This window comes from Ambystoma mexicanum, chromosome 8 (genome assembly GCF_040938575.1).
Source record: "Ambystoma mexicanum isolate Mex_15411 chromosome 8, UKY_AmexF1_1, whole genome shotgun sequence".
NCBI classification, from domain to species: domain Eukaryota; kingdom Metazoa; phylum Chordata; class Amphibia; order Caudata; family Ambystomatidae; genus Ambystoma; species Ambystoma mexicanum.
The window spans coordinates 423,862,151-423,882,215 of NC_090929.1; the positions used below are offsets into that span (position 1 = coordinate 423,862,151).

A 20,065-nucleotide genomic window follows, 5' to 3' on the forward strand; every position below is an offset into this window, starting at 1 on the left:
CCCTTTACAATGTACTCACAATGCCCATCTTTGACGAAATGGATCATCTGGGTATCGCCTACACGAACTACGCAGACGATACCCAGATCCTCCTTCTGCTTTCAGGAGACTACGTCAAGGATCTGGCCCTAGTGAACAAAATCTACAGCATCGTTCAGGCATGGATGGCCACACACGGCTTATGCCTGAACGATGACAAAACTGAGCTCATTATCCTAGGCACCCCGACATACATATCCAAACTCGCCCTGACTATGCCAATTTCATTATCGATGGGAATAACATAAAAGTAGCTAAGGAAGTGAAGACCCTAGGCTTTTACCTAGATGCCACCTTGAACTTTGCTAAACAAGTTAAAACTCTAGCCTCAGCTACTGCATACACATGCAAACTTATCAGAGCTAGCAAACAATTCCTCTCTACAGACAGTTGCATCACGCTTGCCAGAGCCCTTATACTTTCCAAATTGGATTATTGTAATGGACTATAATTTGGGGCTAATAAACAGACCATCCATAAAATCCAGGTCCTCCAGAATAATGCCTTGAGAGCAGCTCTCAAGATTAACAGAAATGAGCATATATCTTTGGTAAGAAGAGAATACAAATGGCTATCCACTTCTGATAAAATTCAACTCAAAATTGCCTCCCTTACCCACAAGTGCCTCAACAATAAAGCACCACACTACTTCAAGGATAGGCTACATATAAGAACCTCGACCAGACCCACAAGAACAGCGAACGCAAACTGCCTACAAGTCCCGCGATTCAAACTCGCTACTATAGGAGGACACAGCCTCCCAGTCAAGGCTGCGCATCTGTGGAACTCCCTACCCCATGGCATTAGAGAACCCCAGCCCTTTGTGAAATTCAGACAGAACTTGACCAATTGGTTGAGAGCAAATGACACCTTACTACCCTGACATGCTTGTATCCGCTGACGTGCTAACCTGAAGTTCTACTTGCACCCCATTACCAGGCTATTTGATTCCGCCTCTTTCTTCCTGCAATGGAATGTTCCTGGTGCCTGTATATTATTACTGTCTATTATTTTATCTTCCTCTCTAGAATACCTGCACCTGTAAAACTTTGTTTCTGGACCTAGATCCTGCCTTGTATAAATCTGCCTACTGTAACTTGTCTGATGTCCCTGTACTGTCCTACTTACCATGTACCTGTAATTAAGTCGAGCATATTCCTGTCTTGTGCGCCCTGATGCCCCAGGGTCTGGCGCGCTCTATAAATAATAAACTAAACTAAATGTTGCCAGCACACCGAAAGTACCTAAGGTTCATGATAGAGGACATGCACTATCAGTTCTAGTTTCTTCTCTTCGGCATGACCTCAGATCCACAGGTGTTTACAAAGATACTGGCGGTAGTAGCTGCTCACCTGCGCAGGCAGTCCATCCCACTCTACCCTTACCTCGATGACTGGCTAATAACCGGTGATTCGTATGGAACATGCCTAACAAATACCCAGAAGATGATAGACAACCTCTTCAGTCTGGGGTTCTCGATCAATGAGAAAAAGTCCAGCCTAGACCCCAACCAAGTCAAACAGTTTCTGAGGGCTCTGATTCGGACCAAAGACGGCCTCGTCTTTCCCTCCAACAAGAGGCTTCAAAACATGCTGTTCCAGATCCCTCACTATGTAGCCAGTCACGAGGTGTCCGTACCCAAAGCCATGCGACTGTTAGGCATGATGGCCTCCTGCATTTACTTAGTTCCACGTCTGCGCATGCGCCCCATGCAAGAGTGGCTCTCGAGCTGATGGGGTCAGGCCAGCGGACAATGGGACGATCTAGTGGTTGTCTCTGCAGCCCTCGTTCAATCTCTGCAGTGGTGGTCAAGGGAAAACCACCTGCAGGGGAAAACCTTCACCACCCCTGCAGTAGAAGCCACTCTTACCACAGACTCCTCTGACTGGGTGGGGGGCTCACCACCTTCATCAGACTGTGCACGGCGCATAGTCCCCAGCGGTAGCGACCAGCCACATAAGCCTGTTGGAATGCTAGCAGTGTTCAAGGCCCTGAAGGCATTTCAAACACACCTCCAGGGGAAGACAGTCCTAGTCCTCACGGACAGTACTACGGCCATGTATTACCTGAACAAGCAAGGTGGCACTCGCTCTCCAGGGCTATCCAAACTGTCACAGAACATATGGAAATGAGATCTCAAACACACGTTCCTCATGTCACAACACGTTCCAGGGAAACTCGATCTTCTGGCGGACGTACTCTGCAGAGGCTTCCCATTTCCCGTATAGTATGAGTAGCAGTTACATGAAGACCTTGTTCTCAACGTCTTTGCAGACTAGAGCTTCCCAGAGATAGACTTTTAAAAAAAATATATATTTTATTAATTTTATTCAAACCAAACAACAATACAAACAAATCCAACACGCAGTGTAATTTACAACAATTCCATTAGACACCATTTGTATTTCCGTTTTGCCACTGCTCCCCAAGTCCCACCCTCCATCATGAGCCTATTTGTACTTCGCGTTCAGCATCTGCTACATGTGGCCGGGTCTCACTATGTTTGGATTCCGTCGGGTCCGATATAGATCCGAACAGTTCCGCTATTAATTTCCATGCCATCAAGGTAACCACTTCTTCCTCCCCACTCATGCTGCTCGCCTCCTGCCATACTACCGTTTCAGCCTCCGCCCATTTCTGTAACTCCTTACACCATACCTCCACCCGTGGCTTGTGGCATTTCTTCCATCCCATGGCGATTCTCCATTTTGCTAGCACATATGCCAAGTTTCTCAACATGTTTAAATTTCCCTGGTCTGGGAAACCCTCCCAGCAAGCAGGCCCAGGCCGTATCTATGACAAGCGTGGCCCCTTTTGTCTCTAATTTTTGTGCCACTTCGCCCAGAAACTTTTGATTACTGGCCATGACCAAAACATGTGTGTCATGTTGGCGTTTTCCATGTCGCACTTGGGGCACGCCTGTCGCCCAGCGTTCCAGAACTTGGATATCCTCAGAGGGGTCATGTATGCTCTATGCGTTATGTACAGCTGTATTTGTTTAAGTTTAGCGTTGCTTGACACTTTTTTTGTGATATCCCAGGGCGCGCCCCCACCTCCTCCTCCCAATCAAGTCTCAGATGTGTCAATTCCTTCCCAACCTTGGTCATCACCATCTCATACAATTTAGAAATCTATGCCCCCCTTCCGATTTGTCATATATTACCCCCACAGTAGCATCTGGTTCCTCTGCCAACACTGTTTCAGGCCACGTTTTCCGAATTTTCTGAACCATCCTATGGTATGTAACATATTGGCCAGTGTGTAATCCCACCTCCTCCCCCAAGTTCTTCAAAATCTCTAATGGTCCCCTCTTGCCAGATATCCCCTAACGTTACCAGCCCCACCGATTCCCAGTAGGTTCTAATAAACACCCTCAGCTGCTTGTCCCCTCCCGCTAATGCAACCAGCGGTACTTGCGGGGAGCACGGAAATGGGTCCTCCATCATCCGACATGCTCGACGCCACATTTTCCACCCCAACATCATTTTAGGGCGCTCCTTCATATCCGTCTCGGGCAACCATATCATGTCCCTTAAGTAAAATGGGGTGCAAACCCGCCCAAACAACCTATGTTCAAGGGTCACTTCGAATGAGAGCCAATAGGCCACATATTGTAATTTACTTGCTATATACTAGACCTCAAAATTGGGCAACCTGATACCTCCCTTTTCGTAGAAGTTCTGCAACTTCCATAGCGCTACTCTATTCTGGGTACCATGCCATAGGAAGTCCGTGCATATACTATTCAATTCAGTGAAGAACTTCTTGGGGATCATATGTGGGATATTATTAAAATAATGTAAAAGCCTAGGTAGGACCACCATCTTAAGCATTGCCCCCCGTCCCATCATGGCTAGGTGCAACTTCTTCTAAAACTTCATGCATTTCTGGATTTTCTCAACAGCTACCACAGTGTTGTGTTTATGTTCCTCTTCTGCGGTGTGATACACATCTATGCCAAGGTAACGGAAAGAACCAGTCACCCATGGTATCGAACACCGGCAACCTTTCCTTCGGGGTACCCTTAAAACTACCTAGGGGGAAATATACTGGATTTTTGAGGGTTTACCGCAATGCCGGACAACCCCGCGTATTTCTCCATCACTTCAAGGATATATTGAAGATTCTCTTCCGGTATTTCAGCTACAGTAATAAATCATCCGCATATAAAGATATTAGATGCCGCTCCCCCCCCAACCTCAATACCTATCGTATCGTACTGTTGCCTGAGGTATATCGCTAGGGGCTCCAGGGCTAGAATGTAAAGCATCGGGGACCAAGGGCACCCCTGCCTGGTACATCTACTAAGCTGCCATCTCTCGGATATCACTGATCCCGTTCAAACTCTGGCTAACGGCTCACTGTATAGCATTTTCGCCCACCTGATATGCCCCGGCCCTACTCCGTAACCTCCCAACCCCGCCAGTAGCCATGGCCACTTAACCGAGTCCAAAGCTTTTACTGCGTCTAGGGATACAATCGCCATTTCGCCTTCATTTCTATCCGCCCAATCGATCACACGGAGTCTCCTATGATTATGGGTTATGTTCCTGTTCGGAACATAGCCGGTTTGGTCCGGGTGGATTAATTTACTAATTACTTTCCGCAATCTGTTTGCCAGGACAGCCGTCAGTATCTTGCTGTCCTGGTTCAGCATTGATAAAGGCCTGTAGGAGCTACAACTATACCCCGGTTTGTTGGGTTTAGGAAGCGGTATTATGATTGCTTCTCTGAGTGACTCCGGCAACCTTCCCATCTCAAACACTTTGTTAAGCATGTCTAGCATTGGGGGTAGTACTTCTTCTCTATATACTTTGTAAAATTTGCTAGGGAACCCGTCTGCTCCTGGGGTCTTACTGGTGGGCAACTGCTTCACAACCTCCTTCAACTCCTCCAGGGTAATTGGTGCATCAAGCTCTTCTCTCTCCTCATCACTTATCTTAGGTAATCCTATATCTTCTAGTGTTTCGGTTATCTCATCTTGACCACTTCCCTCCTTGTCCCCGTATAACACCCTATAATCCGCAAATTCCTTGTTGACTTTTTCTTGAGTGTCTACTACATCGCCATCTTCTCTAGTTATTGTCCTAATCGGAGGTCTAGGGGTCTCACTCTTGTGCAGCCATGCTAAAAGCCTACCAGTTTTATCTCCTCCCGCGTGCTGTCTTTCTACATACTTTTTATAATTGAGGTTACAGAGCCTTTCCCAATGTTCCGCGCATTGCTGTTGTAGTTTAAGTACTAGCTCAGTGTCCACACTGTCACTGCCTAATGTTCTTTCTAGTTCATCTTCAACTCTTTGTAGGTCAGCCAGAACCCCACCATGCAGGCCCTTTGACTTGGCTATGGCTGCCCACCGCATCACCACCTTAAAAGCTTCCCATAGTGTACCCGCCGAGTCAACACTACCAGTATTCGTTTCAAAATAGTTAATGATCTCATCTCTTATGTCCTCACGAAAGACCGGATCTTTGAGTGCCTCCGCTCGGAGGTGCCACGTCGGGATCTGCGCCCTGGCGGGGGGGGGGGGGCAGTATTGCCACCCAAGAATCAGGGGCGAGTGATCCGAGAGGACCCTCGCCTTGTGTTCTATTTTGAGTGCTCTCTGCCACCACATCCGGCGTGGCAAAGACATAGTCCAATCTCGTGTGTAGCTACTGCGGGGCAGAATAATGCGAATATTGCTCATCGTTGGGATGTATTGCTCTCCATACATCTACCAAGCCAAAATCATCTAGTAACACCTGCAATGCTTTGGCCGCTGGGGTGGGCCTATCAATCCTGCTGTCAGATCTATCCACCTTGGGGTTCATTACACAATTGAAATCCCCGCCCCAAATAACCAAGCTTCCCACACACATACTAAGACTGGTGCGCAGAGTCCTGAAGTATGCCGCCGATTTATGGTTGGGAGCATACGTATTCACTATGCATACCTCTTTATTCTCCAACAGCCCTCTCAATATAACCATCCTCCCGTCAGTTTCCGCCATTTCCTGCAGTAGCTGAAACGGGACATGAGGTGCCACCCAGACAAGCACTCCCCTAGCGTAAGCAGAGTACGACGAACCCACCACAATCCCTTTCCATTTTTTCCCAACTAGCTCCAGCTTCTCCCGCGTCAAGTGCGTCTCCTGTAACAATGCAACATCTATCTTTTGCCTTTTCAAATACAGCATGACCTTATTCCTCTTCATATAACTGTTAAGTCCCCTGAAATTCCACGTCGCTATCCTCAGATCTCCCATAGCGCTTTGATGTCTTCCTCCCTCATTTCCTACCGAACCCTCCCGGTCATGCTATGCAGATACAACCCTTCAACTCTTCCATGTAGGCTCATGTTCCAACTTAAACTCCCCAAAACTATGTACACCCCAAACTTCCCACCTCCCTTCCCTCCCCCACCCAACCCCTTCCCAACAACGCCCCCTCCAACTGTTGCCTAGCTCCATCCCTGAATCTCGGGCACCCCCATATCTAGCCCCGTCCAGCACAAACTTATGCTCGGGGCTCAGTAGGGTAAGGTCGCCCTAATGGCCACTTAACTATTAGTATTTCGGGGGAGGGTTGCCTCCATCCTATTGCTCCTATTAAATTTATTACGCATTGTGTTAACCCTATGCGGCTTCCAATTGCAATTTACCTACTATATTCCAGTCCATGATGGGCACCAGGCCCGAATGCTATCCAGTGTTCGACCAGTCTCGTTTTCCGGTATAATCCGGTACCCCTAATGTCGGTGGCACCAGTTTTTCAGCCGTCCTGTTCCTGCCGGTCACGGTCCACTTATTGTTCCGGGCAGCCCTGCAGATCAACCACGTTACCACCTCTTCGGGAGTGTCAAAAAAGAGCGCTCTGCTCTTATGTAGTACCTTACGCTTTGCCGTGTACAAGAGCATGTACTTGATGCCTGCTGCTCGCAGCCTCCTCTTGACTGCCACGTAGCTGTATCTCAGTCTCTGCACCAGCATCGTATAATCCGGGTATGCTGTAATGTTGGCGGATGCTCTCTGTATTGTCCCACCTTTACGAAAATATTCCAGGTACTTCTCCCTATCTCTATAGTTCAAGATCCTCGCAATAATAGGTTGCGGCAGAGCCCCAGGTCGCGGTTTCCTCATCAAGACCCGGTGCGCCCACTCCACCGTGAATCCCTGCGAAAGCTTATCTGCTCCTATTTCTTGTAGGATCATGTTTTCAACGTAGTTTGTAGGGTCTTGACCCTCATCCCCCTCCGGCAGGCTGACCCCCGTAAGTTATTTCTCCTCGCTCTTCCCTCCGCTTCTTCCACCCGATTTTCGAGGTTAGCAACCTGCTGTTTGAGCACATGAACTTCCTTTGCATTAGTTGTGCTGACATCAGTATTGGTCTTTACTGCACTCTCCAGCCCACTTGTTCTCTCTGCCAGTCCCCTGACATCTTGCCGTAACAGGGCAAGTTCAGTCCCAACCGCATCGATTTGGCCCTCCAGGGCTGTCCGTAAATCCGCCATTGCTGCGCCCCACTTGGTGCTCATCTCCGATATAGCCTCCAGGATTTGGTGCTTATCTCCTTCTGGGGCTTCTTTGGCAGTAGTCGTGGACGCGCTCTGCTCCGATGTTGTCGGGGTCCTCTGCGCTTTCGCGAAGACCTCCATTGTGGGTTGTCTGGTCTTGGTTCTCAGACTTTTCACCGACATGATGCAACCCTGCAAAGGCCGATGGTACATACAAGATGCATATACCCATTCGCTGCGTCCCAACCCTTACGAGGCCGCTTCACGGTCCACCAGTGTAATGCTTTGTTCAGGATCGGTCGCCATTTTGTTTCGGGCGTACAGATTTCGGCGCCACTTATTGTGTCCGTATTTGCTCATCCACTCCTCGGTGCGGCTTTGGGATCTAATCCCTGCGTGCTCAACGCTTCCACCTTATTGTGTGAACGCTGTCCTTGTACGTTTCGTGTATACATCGTCCTGGTATAGTGGGAGCACCAAGGACGTGCTGCCCATCCCATGGCCTAGTGGGCCAACGCTGTGTACATCCTCTCGGGCTCTTCGTGGGCTTCTCTCCGGTAGTCGGCCACTCACTGTTCCATCCGCGCTGCACGCCTGCAGTCCATTCACTGCCCGCCTGGCACCCGATTTCAAGTGCCGCCGGGGGTCCCTTTGGCGGCTTGCCAACACATCTTAGTATCCATTGCGCCGCTCTCGGATCAGGACTCAAAGTGGCCTAATTCAATCTGCTGTGTCCACTTTCTCTCGCCGATACGCTCATCTGCTGCCTGAAGTATTCACCCAGATACAGTATCTTTTGTCGCTGGAATCAGCCGTCAACACATGCGTTTTGCTTCGAATCAATAAGTCGGATCACGGAGCTCCAAGGAATCGCAGCCTACTCCATGGCTGCTTGGCCTCGCCCCCCCTTCCCAGAGATAGACTTGTGTGCAACTCTGGAGAATGCACAATGCCCAGATTATGCCTCCAGGTACCTGCATAACTGCTTCAAGGGGGAACGGTCTCTGAATAACATGGTCCCCCCCACCCCCGAATCCCAGGATAGTACACGAGTTGTACCAGGAACCAGTCCCACTGATTCTGGTGGCCCCGATGTGGGCCCTCCAACCTTGGTTCTCACATCTCATGGCAATGCCAGTCTCCCTGCCCAAGAAGCTGCTATGCCCTTACACCATGCTGTCGCAAGACAAGGGGAGGGACACTACATCCATGCCCTCTAACTCTCAATTTAGCAGCCTGGCTCCTGAGGTCATACTCCCTCAAAGGTGTATGGACATACTCAGGGAAGCACGATGGAAACCTAACACCAGATATTGCTTTGTCATCTGGTGTAATGGCAAGAGCATCAATCCGATTGAATGCACACCAACACACATTGTCCTGTACCTAACTCGCCTGCTAGTTGCAGGCCTGGTTTTCAATTCCTTAAAGGTCCACTTATCTGCACTTTCCGCATACCCCACGTCTCAAAAGAAGGTTTCGTGTTGGAACATTCCAGTTATAAAGGCATTTATGGAAGGGATAAAAAGAATTCATCCCCCTATTTCCAACCCAGCTCCCGAATGCGACTTATTTGACTAATGGAGCCTCCCTTTAAACCTATTCATAAAGCTAGTCTTAAAGCACTCACCTACAAGACCGTCTTCTTGGTGGCGATCACATCAATAAGGAGAGTTAGTGAACTGCAAGCCCTTTCAGTTCAAGACCCATTTGTCACAATTTACAAGGATAAAGTGGTCCTGCGCACTCGACCACGATTTGCACCTACATTTATTTCTAAGTTCCATATAAACCAATCCATAGAACTACCCACCTTTTTCTGAACCCCACTAACGTGGCAGAAAGAAGCCTCCACACACTAGATGTAAGGACAGCGGTTATCTATTACCTGGAAAAGACAAGACCACTAAGAAAGACAAACCAGTTTATTTCAGTAGCAGCTGGTAGAGGAGGAGACCCTAGCTCTAAATCAGCTATTTCAAAGTTGGTTGTAAACTGCATCACACTGTGCTATACTCCTGCCAAGAGAGATCTGCCCTTCACGCCTAGAACGCACACTACTCGGGGGGGACAGGGGCTACTATAGCATTAATTGCAAATGTTCTCTTGAGTCAATTTGCAAAGCAGCAACCTGGAGCTCGGTTCACACCTTTACACAAAACTATTGCCTAGATACTCTAGGTCTGATTCTCAGGTGGGACAAGCGATGCCAAGGCATCTCTTTACTATTCCTTCACACATCCCACTACGATCTCTGGGTACTGCTCGCTAGTCTATGCACAGCATGTGATTCTAAACAGATTAACAACCATCGGAAGACATGCATTACTCACCGTAATAGAATTCTGATTGTATCTGCTTAGATTCACATGTGCCCACCCTTCCTCCCCTCGTGGAGTAGAAGGAACAAAAACATCATAGACCACCTCTCTTCTGTACTCATGCTGACCATAAGGCTCCCTCATGGCAGAAAAAACCCAATGGGAGGGACCTCGACGCATGAGGGATTTTGTGTACACTACATGTCACTTTAGGGATAGTGTTATTCATGCCCACGTCGACATCACCTTTTCGATTCTCGAAAGAAAGATGCAATACTCTGCGATTACCACTAGATGTCGGACTATATGCACAGCATGTGAATCTAAGCAGATACAATCATCAGAAATCCTATTACAGTGAGTAATGCATGTCTTATGACTTTTAATTCAACCGCAGTAATGCACAGAAGGGCCATCCTTTTGCCTAAATGATGGGTTCCTTTTTCGCCATCTCCTGTGTGCTTGCTATTTCCCAGGTCTTCCCCTGCCATTCTAGATGGGAACAACCTCAGTGACTTGAATTGATATTTTATTTCTATCGCGCTCATACACAAGTGTTTCAGAACATGACAAGGGAAGGGGAACAGGGGAGAACAAAACAACGATCTTACTAGGCCCAGTGACATTGAGAACGCGCAGGTACATGGGAGGGGCGGGGAAGAGGTAGTGCATGGAAGTGGGAGAAATGGAGAGTGCTGAGCAAAGGTGAAACAGATAAATAATACATTAATAAATAATAGGCAACAAATGGTAGTGCAGCGAGCAAGTGGCAAGTGCTGGGTTTAAGGCAGCAGACAGGTAGGTCTGATAAGTGCAGGAAGAAAAGAAAAAGGGGGGGGGCTGTATGCATACAGATACAGACCTCAGTGCAAGGGGTGGCCTGGAGGCAGTGCGGAAGGGTGGCAGGGTGAGCAGATACCTGGGCCCGGAGGACAGAGGGTGGCCTTGTGCACTGTGCTGAGAGAGAACCGATCAGCAGGTGAGAGGGAGGCGAAGGCAGAAGCAAAGTGATAGTTCTTGAGGTGCTTCTGGAACAGGAGATGGTTCTCCTCAAGTTTGAGAGTGGCAGGGAGGCTGTTCCAGAGGGAGGCCCCAGCCGAAGACCGATCTACCCCCAGCTTGTTGCTTTGAGAAACGACTGACCCTGAGGGAGTTGGAGGTAGAGGAGCGAAGAGCTTGAGAGTAGAGGTGTTTGCGGAGGGATAGCTGAAGGTATTTTGGACCCAGTCCCCAGAAAGCCTTGTGGAAAATGAAGAGGGTTTTGAATTTAATCTTTGCATCCACTAGGAGCCAATGGAGAGATTTCAGAGATGGATAGATGCGACCCCAGGGCTTAAGGCCAAGGACCAGTCTTGCAGTCCTGTTATGGATTAGTTGCAGAGGGCGGAGAGTAGAGGCAGGGAGATTTAGAAAGAGGCTCTTGACATAGTCCAAGCTAGAGAGAACCAGAGCTTGGGAGACAGTGAGCTTCTGGGGGAAGGAGAGGAAAGGCAGAGTACCTCTGAGGAGTAAGTTTGCCTTTTAGAGACCGATGTGTGCGCAGAAGGAAAGTGTGGAGTCACAGATGACTGAGGTTCTTAGCCTCGCTGGTGGGAATAAGAGGAGGGCCATGGGAGGCCGGCCAGAGAGTGAGGGGAAAGGAGGCTGATGGTGTGCCGATGAGGAGGATATCCGTCTTACTGGCATTCAGACAAAGATCATTGGCGGCACACCAATCTTGAGTGGCAATTAGGGAATCCGAGATGAGAGAGGCAGAGGAGGTGGCCGAGGGCAGCCTGAAAATCAGGTGTTAGCATAGTACTGGAAATTAGGTCCGAAAATGGCAATGCAGTGGGCGAGAGTTACCAGGTGTTGGTTGAAAAGCCAGGGCGAGAGGTTAGACCCGTACCACATGTAGAGAGGAAGATAGATAATAGGAAGGACCCATGTTGGACCTGGGAGGGTCGATCAGAGAGGAAATAGGTCAGCCAGGCCAGAGCCTGATCAGTGATACCCAGGTTATCGCGGAGACGGTTGAGCAGGATGGTATGGTTGACCGTGTCGAAGGCAGAGGAGAAATATAGTAGGATGGGAACAGAGGGAATGTTAGAGTCCAGGTTGGAGAGCAGATATTCACAGATGTTCAGGAGAGCAGTTTCCCTGCTTTTGCCAGCTCTGAAGCCAGACTGATGGTCGTGGAGACAGCCAACAGAATCGGAATGAAGGTTGAGCTGAGAGATGGCCAGCTTTTCCAGGAGTTTGCCCAGAAAGGGAGTAATGAAAATTGCGCAATAGTTGGCCAGACAGGCAGGATCAGCTGTGGGTTTCTTGAGAAGAGGATGCACAAGGGAGTGCTTCAGAGGGGAGGAGAAGGATCCTGCTTGGACAGCCAGACCGCTCCTTGCTGTAAAATGCAAGGAGAGGATGCAGAGGTTGTGCTGTAGTTCCTGATAAAAACTCTAAAGCTGTAAGCTTCTGAGAAGTCGACCACTGGAGCTAAAACCGAAGAGGAAGATAAGAAAAGACGGCTATAACGATTTCCAGCGACCAGAGAGCCTAATCAGAGCCTGCTGTTACCCTTCCTTAGATTCGACATCGGGTCCCAAACGAGACGACCCTCACCCAGTGCCTGGTGAGATCCACTGCACTCAAGAATACCTGCATTTTGAGACATCTCACGACGTGCTGCAATCTTGCTGGGCTGCAATACCCCACTACCCTGTGATCTCAAGCCATTGTGCATTGTATGGTCGTCGGAATCCGCCCAAAAAAATTGGTGGCCCCCACTCGGCTCTCCAGACATGATTTGAGTTCTTAAAGTCCCCTCACCAGAGTGCTGAACCAGATTAGAGACGAGAATCTGACCAGTGATATTCAGGCTTCTCCTGGCGCCTGAAAAGGGTACCAAAACGACAGAACCGTATTCAACCACGAAGAAACTGTTGCCTGGAGCCTTCCCCATTGATACCTGCTGCAAATTCCCTTCCAGTCTCCTGTCTTAATGACTAGGAATTCATCGACCGGTTTTTGTTCCTGAACATGACCGGCTGCAAACACTTCTTCTGTACTGAGGTACTGTGTTGGATGGGGTTTTACCTAAAGCCATTTGTGATTCCTGGGGGTGATTCATGTGATTGGTAGTCCTCTCGTACAGTTCGCCGAGGACCATTGATGGAATTCCTCTAGGGTGTCTTCTCTGAAGTCCCTGGACCCTAACTCTAAAGTAAACTACTTACTTGTTTTGAAGAGACTTCCTCAAGAACCTGCAGCTGGCACCTAGACCACTAGGGTCCCTCGTTTGACTCTGAGGGAACTGTTTAAAAGTGATTTGCTTCTGAAAGTGTTGGCTGGTACCTGTCCGTCTGAAATATGAGCAGTTACATTGAAAATGATAGTAAGAACCTATCTGTTTTGCCATTCTTAAGTGTATATATAAGGTTATTTTACTCACCTGTGAATTGGTTCCCCCACTTCCCGAAAGTAATGCTGTTGGCTTCGCCTAATCATTTCTTTCAGAATATGTGTATAGGTTTACCAACTGGGTCTTGCTTCCCCTGGCCTGTTGTATAGCCTGTCTAGAATAAGTCTGCCTTGGGTTTTACTTACCTTGAATAGCTGTGTGCGCTTCTTAAAGTGTATTGTGGGTTTTACGAAGCTTGGTCTGCCTTTTGCCATCCTAAAATAAGTTAGAAAGTTGTTGCTTAACTTAATCTGTGTTCCACTGATCTAAAACGCAACTGTAATATTTTTTTTTGTGCAACATTAGGCCTTACCTGCTATACCCGAGTTAGCCTGAATTTAGTTATAGGTTTATACTGTTCCAGGAATTTGTATTCCACTATTGTAACAGGGTTGGCTTGCGAAGTGATTTCTTAGCGGAGTGTCACTCCACTACTGACCGGCACTGCTACCCTTGAATTACTGTAAGTAATCTAAAAGTAACTTGTGGTTTTACTCCCCCTGAATCGGTGTGTTCTATTCTAAATGTGTATGATTAGGTCTGATTTGCCTAAAAATACTGTCCGCGATTCTGAACAAGGTCTATGCTTTGGTCTGTGTACCTTCAAGCATTGTGTTGTGTTTTTATATTGTGTTTATAATTCTATCACAAAGTAATTACTCAGCAGGATTTACCTTGGCCTATTTGTATTTATAATAAACCTTTATTTTTTTATAATATGTCTGGGTGTAAGTGTTTCTGTTGAACTAGTTGTATGCTACAGGTTTTTTGTAACTTCCTACAGCCCTCTTTCCCTCCTAAAATAAGCCTGGTTACTCGGTCTACACTACCAAATACTAGGGTGGTACAGCCTTATACTAAGAGCGGAGTTTTGTACTGTCTCCGTTGTATGGTTTTACTAAGCCCTTAGCTGGACTTCAGAAAAAAATGTCCTAACATATCATTGGAACACAGAATTTAATGCAGCAGAGCAGTCCTCGGGGCCCTGCGCTGCAGCTGTCGCCATTCCATGCAGAACCTTGGGAATCGCAGGACCTTCAGCTTAAGCCATAAGTCGCCTGTCCTTACAATTTCAGCCTTATCATGACAAGGGAAGCTGAGCTGGGGCTGCCTTTGTGTTCCCAGCTGGAAGATCACCACAGTCAGGCAGCTTCCGCTTCAACAATCCTTCTGCATTCCCGTTAGGTGTCCTGAAGGGTTTGCACTGCTGAGGTCTGCATCTTTTCTTCATTTGGGGGTCTTTTTCACAAAGTTGCCTGGAACCGTTTTGTGAGAACCGCAACCAACTCTTGGCACTAAGGTAATCTTTGCACCTGTGACCCATCACCCAAACCAAGGACAGAAGATTAAAGACCCAGTGAATTCCAGAAGGCCTGCATTTTCACCTGGGAAAATCCGAGTCGTGTTGGTATGTTCACTTACACCAGCCCATCCCAATTTCTGCTGGCCTTTGTGTGTGCAAAAAAAAATGGGACTGTCTGGTCCCATCTGTGATGCCAGAAAGTCTAGGTGTGTAGCACGAGTGAGCCCAACAGTGGTCCCTGATTGGACCGCTGCTGGCTGTTTGAATGGTGCAGATCCTTACCATTGGCGGGCTTGCTTCAGCTCGGATTTTGGATGAGTGCTTCGAATGGATTGTGTCCTCTTTGACATGTAATGTCCACAGCTCGGCTGCTTCGGAAATTTTTTCGGCAGAGTGCCTCCTGCATCGTTGGCGTCGGGTCGATGTCCCTCGAAGGCCTACGACGAGGGTGACGTCATCGGATGTTATAAGTAGCATGCACGGTGCCCGTAGCCTCAGTTCCGTTTTTTCCGCAATCGTGTTTGCTTTGTAAAACTCAGCCCGCCTCGTGCTTACTGTGAAGTTCCGATTATGTCATCATCTTCTACCCGACAACCCCGAAGTCTGGATTTAAGTAGTGCTGGGACTGTGGCTTCAAGATGTCGATCACGGGTCTGCATTGCGTTTGTGGTGTCTCGGTGAGAGCCACGATACGGGTGATTGCTCAAAGTGACAGTCGTTGACTGCTAAGGCCTTGTTGCAAAGACCCGCCTGATGGCTTGCAGGCTCACTCCACCAGGGAAATAGCTACATTGACAGCCCTACAGAGGGGTGTTCCTGTAAAGATCATCTGTGACGCTGCAACATGGTTTTCCATACACACGTTGTTAAGCATTATTCCCTGGAAACTTCACACGTTCAGGATGTGGCCTTTGGGAAGGCTGTACTTTACTCTGCCATTTTAAATTGGGTATACCTAAATTCTCCTCCTTCCCCCAATCTTGGTTACTGCTGTGGGAGTCGGTCAAAGATGATGAATACGTTCAAGCACACAATCCATTTGAGGAACAAGTTACCTATCAATTGCTAACGTTCTTTCGACTGGATGTTCCTCAAACGTATTCCTCCTCGCCCTCCCAGCCTACCCCTCTGAAGAATTTCCTGTGGTGTTGCAGCTTTCGTTCCAACAAGGCTGAAGGCAGTTAACGCAAGTTGTGGGCACTTGGCTTACACGCTGAGAGGAGGGAAAAAACATGAACTGAAGCTACGGGCGCTGTGCATGCTACTTATAACATCCAATGACGTCACTCGACGGAGGCCTTCGAGGGACATCGACTCGACACCATCGACACAGGGCGCCCTCTGGCGAACAAATTTCCAAAGCAGCCGAGCTCTGGACATTACATCTCAAAGATGAGGAATACATTGGAGGAACATCCAGTCGAAAGAACATTACGAGTTGGTAAGCAACTTGTTGTTCTGAAGCTATTCCTCAGATCTACGTTGAAGCCAAGAATCCCTCGAAGAAGAGCAGACCGTTGATGACCCAAAGAAGACTGCTCAAGTGGCCCAGCATACCTTCCTGTGTCCAGCCTGGTGAAGCCCTGCTTGTCTGCTTGATCTCCTAAGACCCTTAGCAGTACTTCAGCATTTGGACTAGTAAGACCAACTAGTCCCGACGCCTTCTTGAGGATCCGACCCTTCAGAGTCTTCAGAAGTATTCCTAGACCACCTGATGCATTGACCAGCGCTCTCATGGGCTACCTCATAAGAAAAGTAGCTATTCTGGTGATTGTTGTATTTCTTAATTGCCAGCGGTTGCCTTTTGCAACTGCACCCGACCGGAAGAATCCTCAAACCCGCAACTCCTGGGCACCTTAGTGGAGCCAGCAGCAGAAGATCGAGCCCCCAGACGATCCAAAGTCATCTGGGAAAATCTGAGGTGTGTGTGTGTGTACAAATCCCTTTGTCTCCTTATTCCATTCCACTCACCTTTTGGTCATCGAATCTGTCGAGTATCCTGCCCTGGGGTAAGTCATGCATCTGGAAGAAAGAAAAATGCATTCTTATCTCTGGTAAAGGTGTTGCAGACATTTTAAACTATCACCAACACAGGTTTATTGAACTTGCCTACAGAGACTCTGTTCTGGTTAGAAACCGTGTGGCTCCTGTGACATTTGGGCACACGGTCCCATTCATTTTAGGGTTTGGACCTCTTAAGGTAGGTTATTCTCTTGTGATCTGGTTCCCTCATTGACTAGATCTAAAATACTTACTGCTCATGCTAATTAAGTTAACCAATGCACATTTGAACCTATGGTGTAGGTGTAGATTTGTATCTGAGTATTGTGCAATCATACTACCTGGTAAGATTCACTTTCCATTGTGTCCAGAAGGCCTATAATAACTATTTTTAGACATGTCTTCGGATCTTAAGCAAGTATTCTAAATGCATTAAATGATGGAATCATGTCACAAGACAACATCCTAACTTAAGTCCAAAGCAAGTCCTAAGCAAAACAAACAAAAGTGCCAAAAGCTGTGAGCAATGTTAAAAAGTACAAGAATTCAAAAGGGAAACCTAATTTCCAGAAGTGAAGCTGAAGGCTTTACTTGCCTTCAAAAAGTTAGGAATGGATGAAAACAGAGCAAAAACAATGGGCTTCCGTAAGAACTATGGAGGGAAAGTTGCAAGAAGAGAAGTCTTTCCTTGAAACTTTCCCTCCATAGTTCCTATGGAAGCCCATTGTTTTTGCTCTGTTTGTATCCTGTCCTAACTTGTAATCTGTATATGCTTAGTTTGTAACTGAAGGTTTAGTAAACAATAGTATTTTGATATACTTGCTAACTGCAATTACTGGTGGTGTTGTGTGGACTTGTTGTACCCGAGACCACTCTCCCTAAGACGAAGCCTTGACTGCTCTGCTCTCCCTATCTCACCTGGATTGGGGTTTGGCTAACCTCGGTCTTCCATCTTCACTATAATAGGGTGGCCTCCCAAAATCCTACCACCAGTGCTTATTTTGGAAATCCATTTTTAGAAATCCCCCCTATGAAATTGGACTCTGGTCTGTCTGTTCTGTTGATTGAGAACCGAAAACCTGGTTGAGCCTAACCAATCTGAAGGTGTTCCTCGGAACAATACAACAAATTCGTACTAGTAGTGTATGCTTTGACGTAACATTTTATTTTGTGTCTTGATGTTCAAGAACAATCAGCCTGACATTGCAGTGTTTTGCAGCCTACTTGTGCTACGACATAGCGTCTTTTTCATGGCTGACAATAAATCTAGGTAATTACAAAAATAAAATAAGTAACCATACATTTGATTGCACATAAAGATCGATAAACATTGTAAAGTAAACAAATGAATGAATAAATGAATGTACATACCAGAGATAGGGTGAGAATTATAAACAGAACAAGGAGAAACAAACTAATATTGTGATGGTTGTTACCATGATTAGCTTAAAGCATCAAACAATTGCTTCATGTCTCATGATTGAGCAATATTGACTGCTGAACTTATTGACATGTAACATGCTTATCAATAGTTGATGTGCACGTGTGAAGCACTCAAATACTGGTAAATGCGTGGGTGTTTCATTGGAACAGTGAGTCCATTAAAATTTGTGTTGCGTTATTCATCCAGATTAATCGTTTTTGTCGACTCGTAGGTGAATACATATTGGTGCGTGTTTTATTTAGTAAGTATGTAGGACTTCTGTTATCGGAGTAACTAGTATAATTGAAACTCACCCTTGTGTCAAGTTGGAGAGATCTATTATGTGAACTGCAGAAATTGCTAGTTGAAAGTAGTCTAATTATAGTGATGACTCTGGTACTGACCCCTGAAAGTGCTAAATAGCTTACCCCTTGCTGTAATGGCTTGCGGTATGTCGTGCCAGTGGTTAATATCCATCTTTTCAGCAATTGATTATCAGTGGTTTAGTGTTAACAAATGCCACCTCTACCCATGTGAAGGTTCTCCTTCTCTTACCTCGAAAATGGTATGTTTTTGTTTACGCAACCGTATCTCGTCCCTGATATAATCGGCCAAATGGCCGGTGCCGACTCAAAATTGATATGGAATTCTGAAATGATATGGGCATCCTATCAGTGCATTGCATTCTATAGATGGCGTAATTGGCTGAGTAATTATTATTCGACTACCTTAAGTACCCGGCTTCGCCGGCATGTCCATTCTCCGATTGTTTTTCATATCCCACCAAAAAATAAATATTTTTGTTTGCCACAAAGGAAAAACGCAATACATGTTAATTTCACTAATCAATTGAACACCAAATTTGTATTTTTTTCCGATAATTTTCACATGAATATCATATTTGTATGCATACTGTGAATATTTGCAGTGTTAGCAGTGGTGGTCAATTTACACTTCTAAACACACCCTGCAAATAATCAGAGTAAGCGTACACATGATATTCATGTGAGAATTTAAATCTGAGGTAAATAAAAATGCAGTGCTCAATTAGTGAAATTAACATGTATGGAGTTTATTGCAAAACAAATCCATGAAAAGAAACACACACATAATCACTGTTGGGGGAAGGGGGGGAATAAGAGGCGGAACACAACAAAACGTAATGCCGAAAAGCAAAAAAATTAATAATCTCGGGGACAGCATGGCCCGTTGAGGTTGAAATAGTTGCATTAATTCGGCAATTGAATAAAGCATATGCCATGCATAATTCATGATGCCAGACCTACCCGTTCATGAGGAGTTGCGTCCCCAAGAATGCCACATACAAACCTACAAACAAACACAACTTGTTTGATAGATATGCTAACAATGCCTGAATCATCATAATATTGGAAATACGGTATCCTGAGAATAATGCTGGCAGCATGCTAATGAAATCGAGACTCAACTTGTGGAATTATATGGCAGATGTCCTGTTGGGAGTCATCTGCTGGGGCATCTGCGTTAAACCGCACGCGGGCGCCATTGAATTGAAGTGTTTATACTTTTTTGCGTGTGTTGAAGTTACACAGTTGTTGCACGTGACGTGCTCCGGCAACTAGACCGCTCAAACCATTGTGCGCAGGTCACTTCCGTATAACATATTGCTGACATCTAGTGTTGCAATCGTGAGATGTTTTATAAATACTTGGTGTAATCTGGTTGGCACTTCTGCAATGGCAGCTGAAAACTCGGAGTCTGGGCTAGAGTATAGTCATGCCAGATATATTATTAGTGTCTTGTGTGATGCGCTAATGCTATACGCGCACAAATTACCTTGCATTTTGGGAACTGCAACAGTGCAGTTCTGATAAATAATTATTCAATATCAATTGTTTCAGGTTATCATATAATTACACAAATTGAGAATATATCCAGGGACATGTCACCTCTTTGTTTCAGATTTGACATAGTTATGTTTTACACTTCTTAAGTCAGAATGACAGACACAGATTAGTACATAAAAAGAACCATTAAATCACAATGAAATACCACACATATACTG

General features: G+C 46.5%; 1 protein-coding gene across 2 annotated transcripts in view; it reads left to right on the forward strand.

The window, feature by feature from the left end:
• The window catches only part of EXOSC10 (exosome component 10), a 1,010,963-nt gene that overhangs the window by 322,248 nt on the left and 668,650 nt on the right, over positions 1 to 20,065 (forward strand). The window lies entirely within an intron of this gene.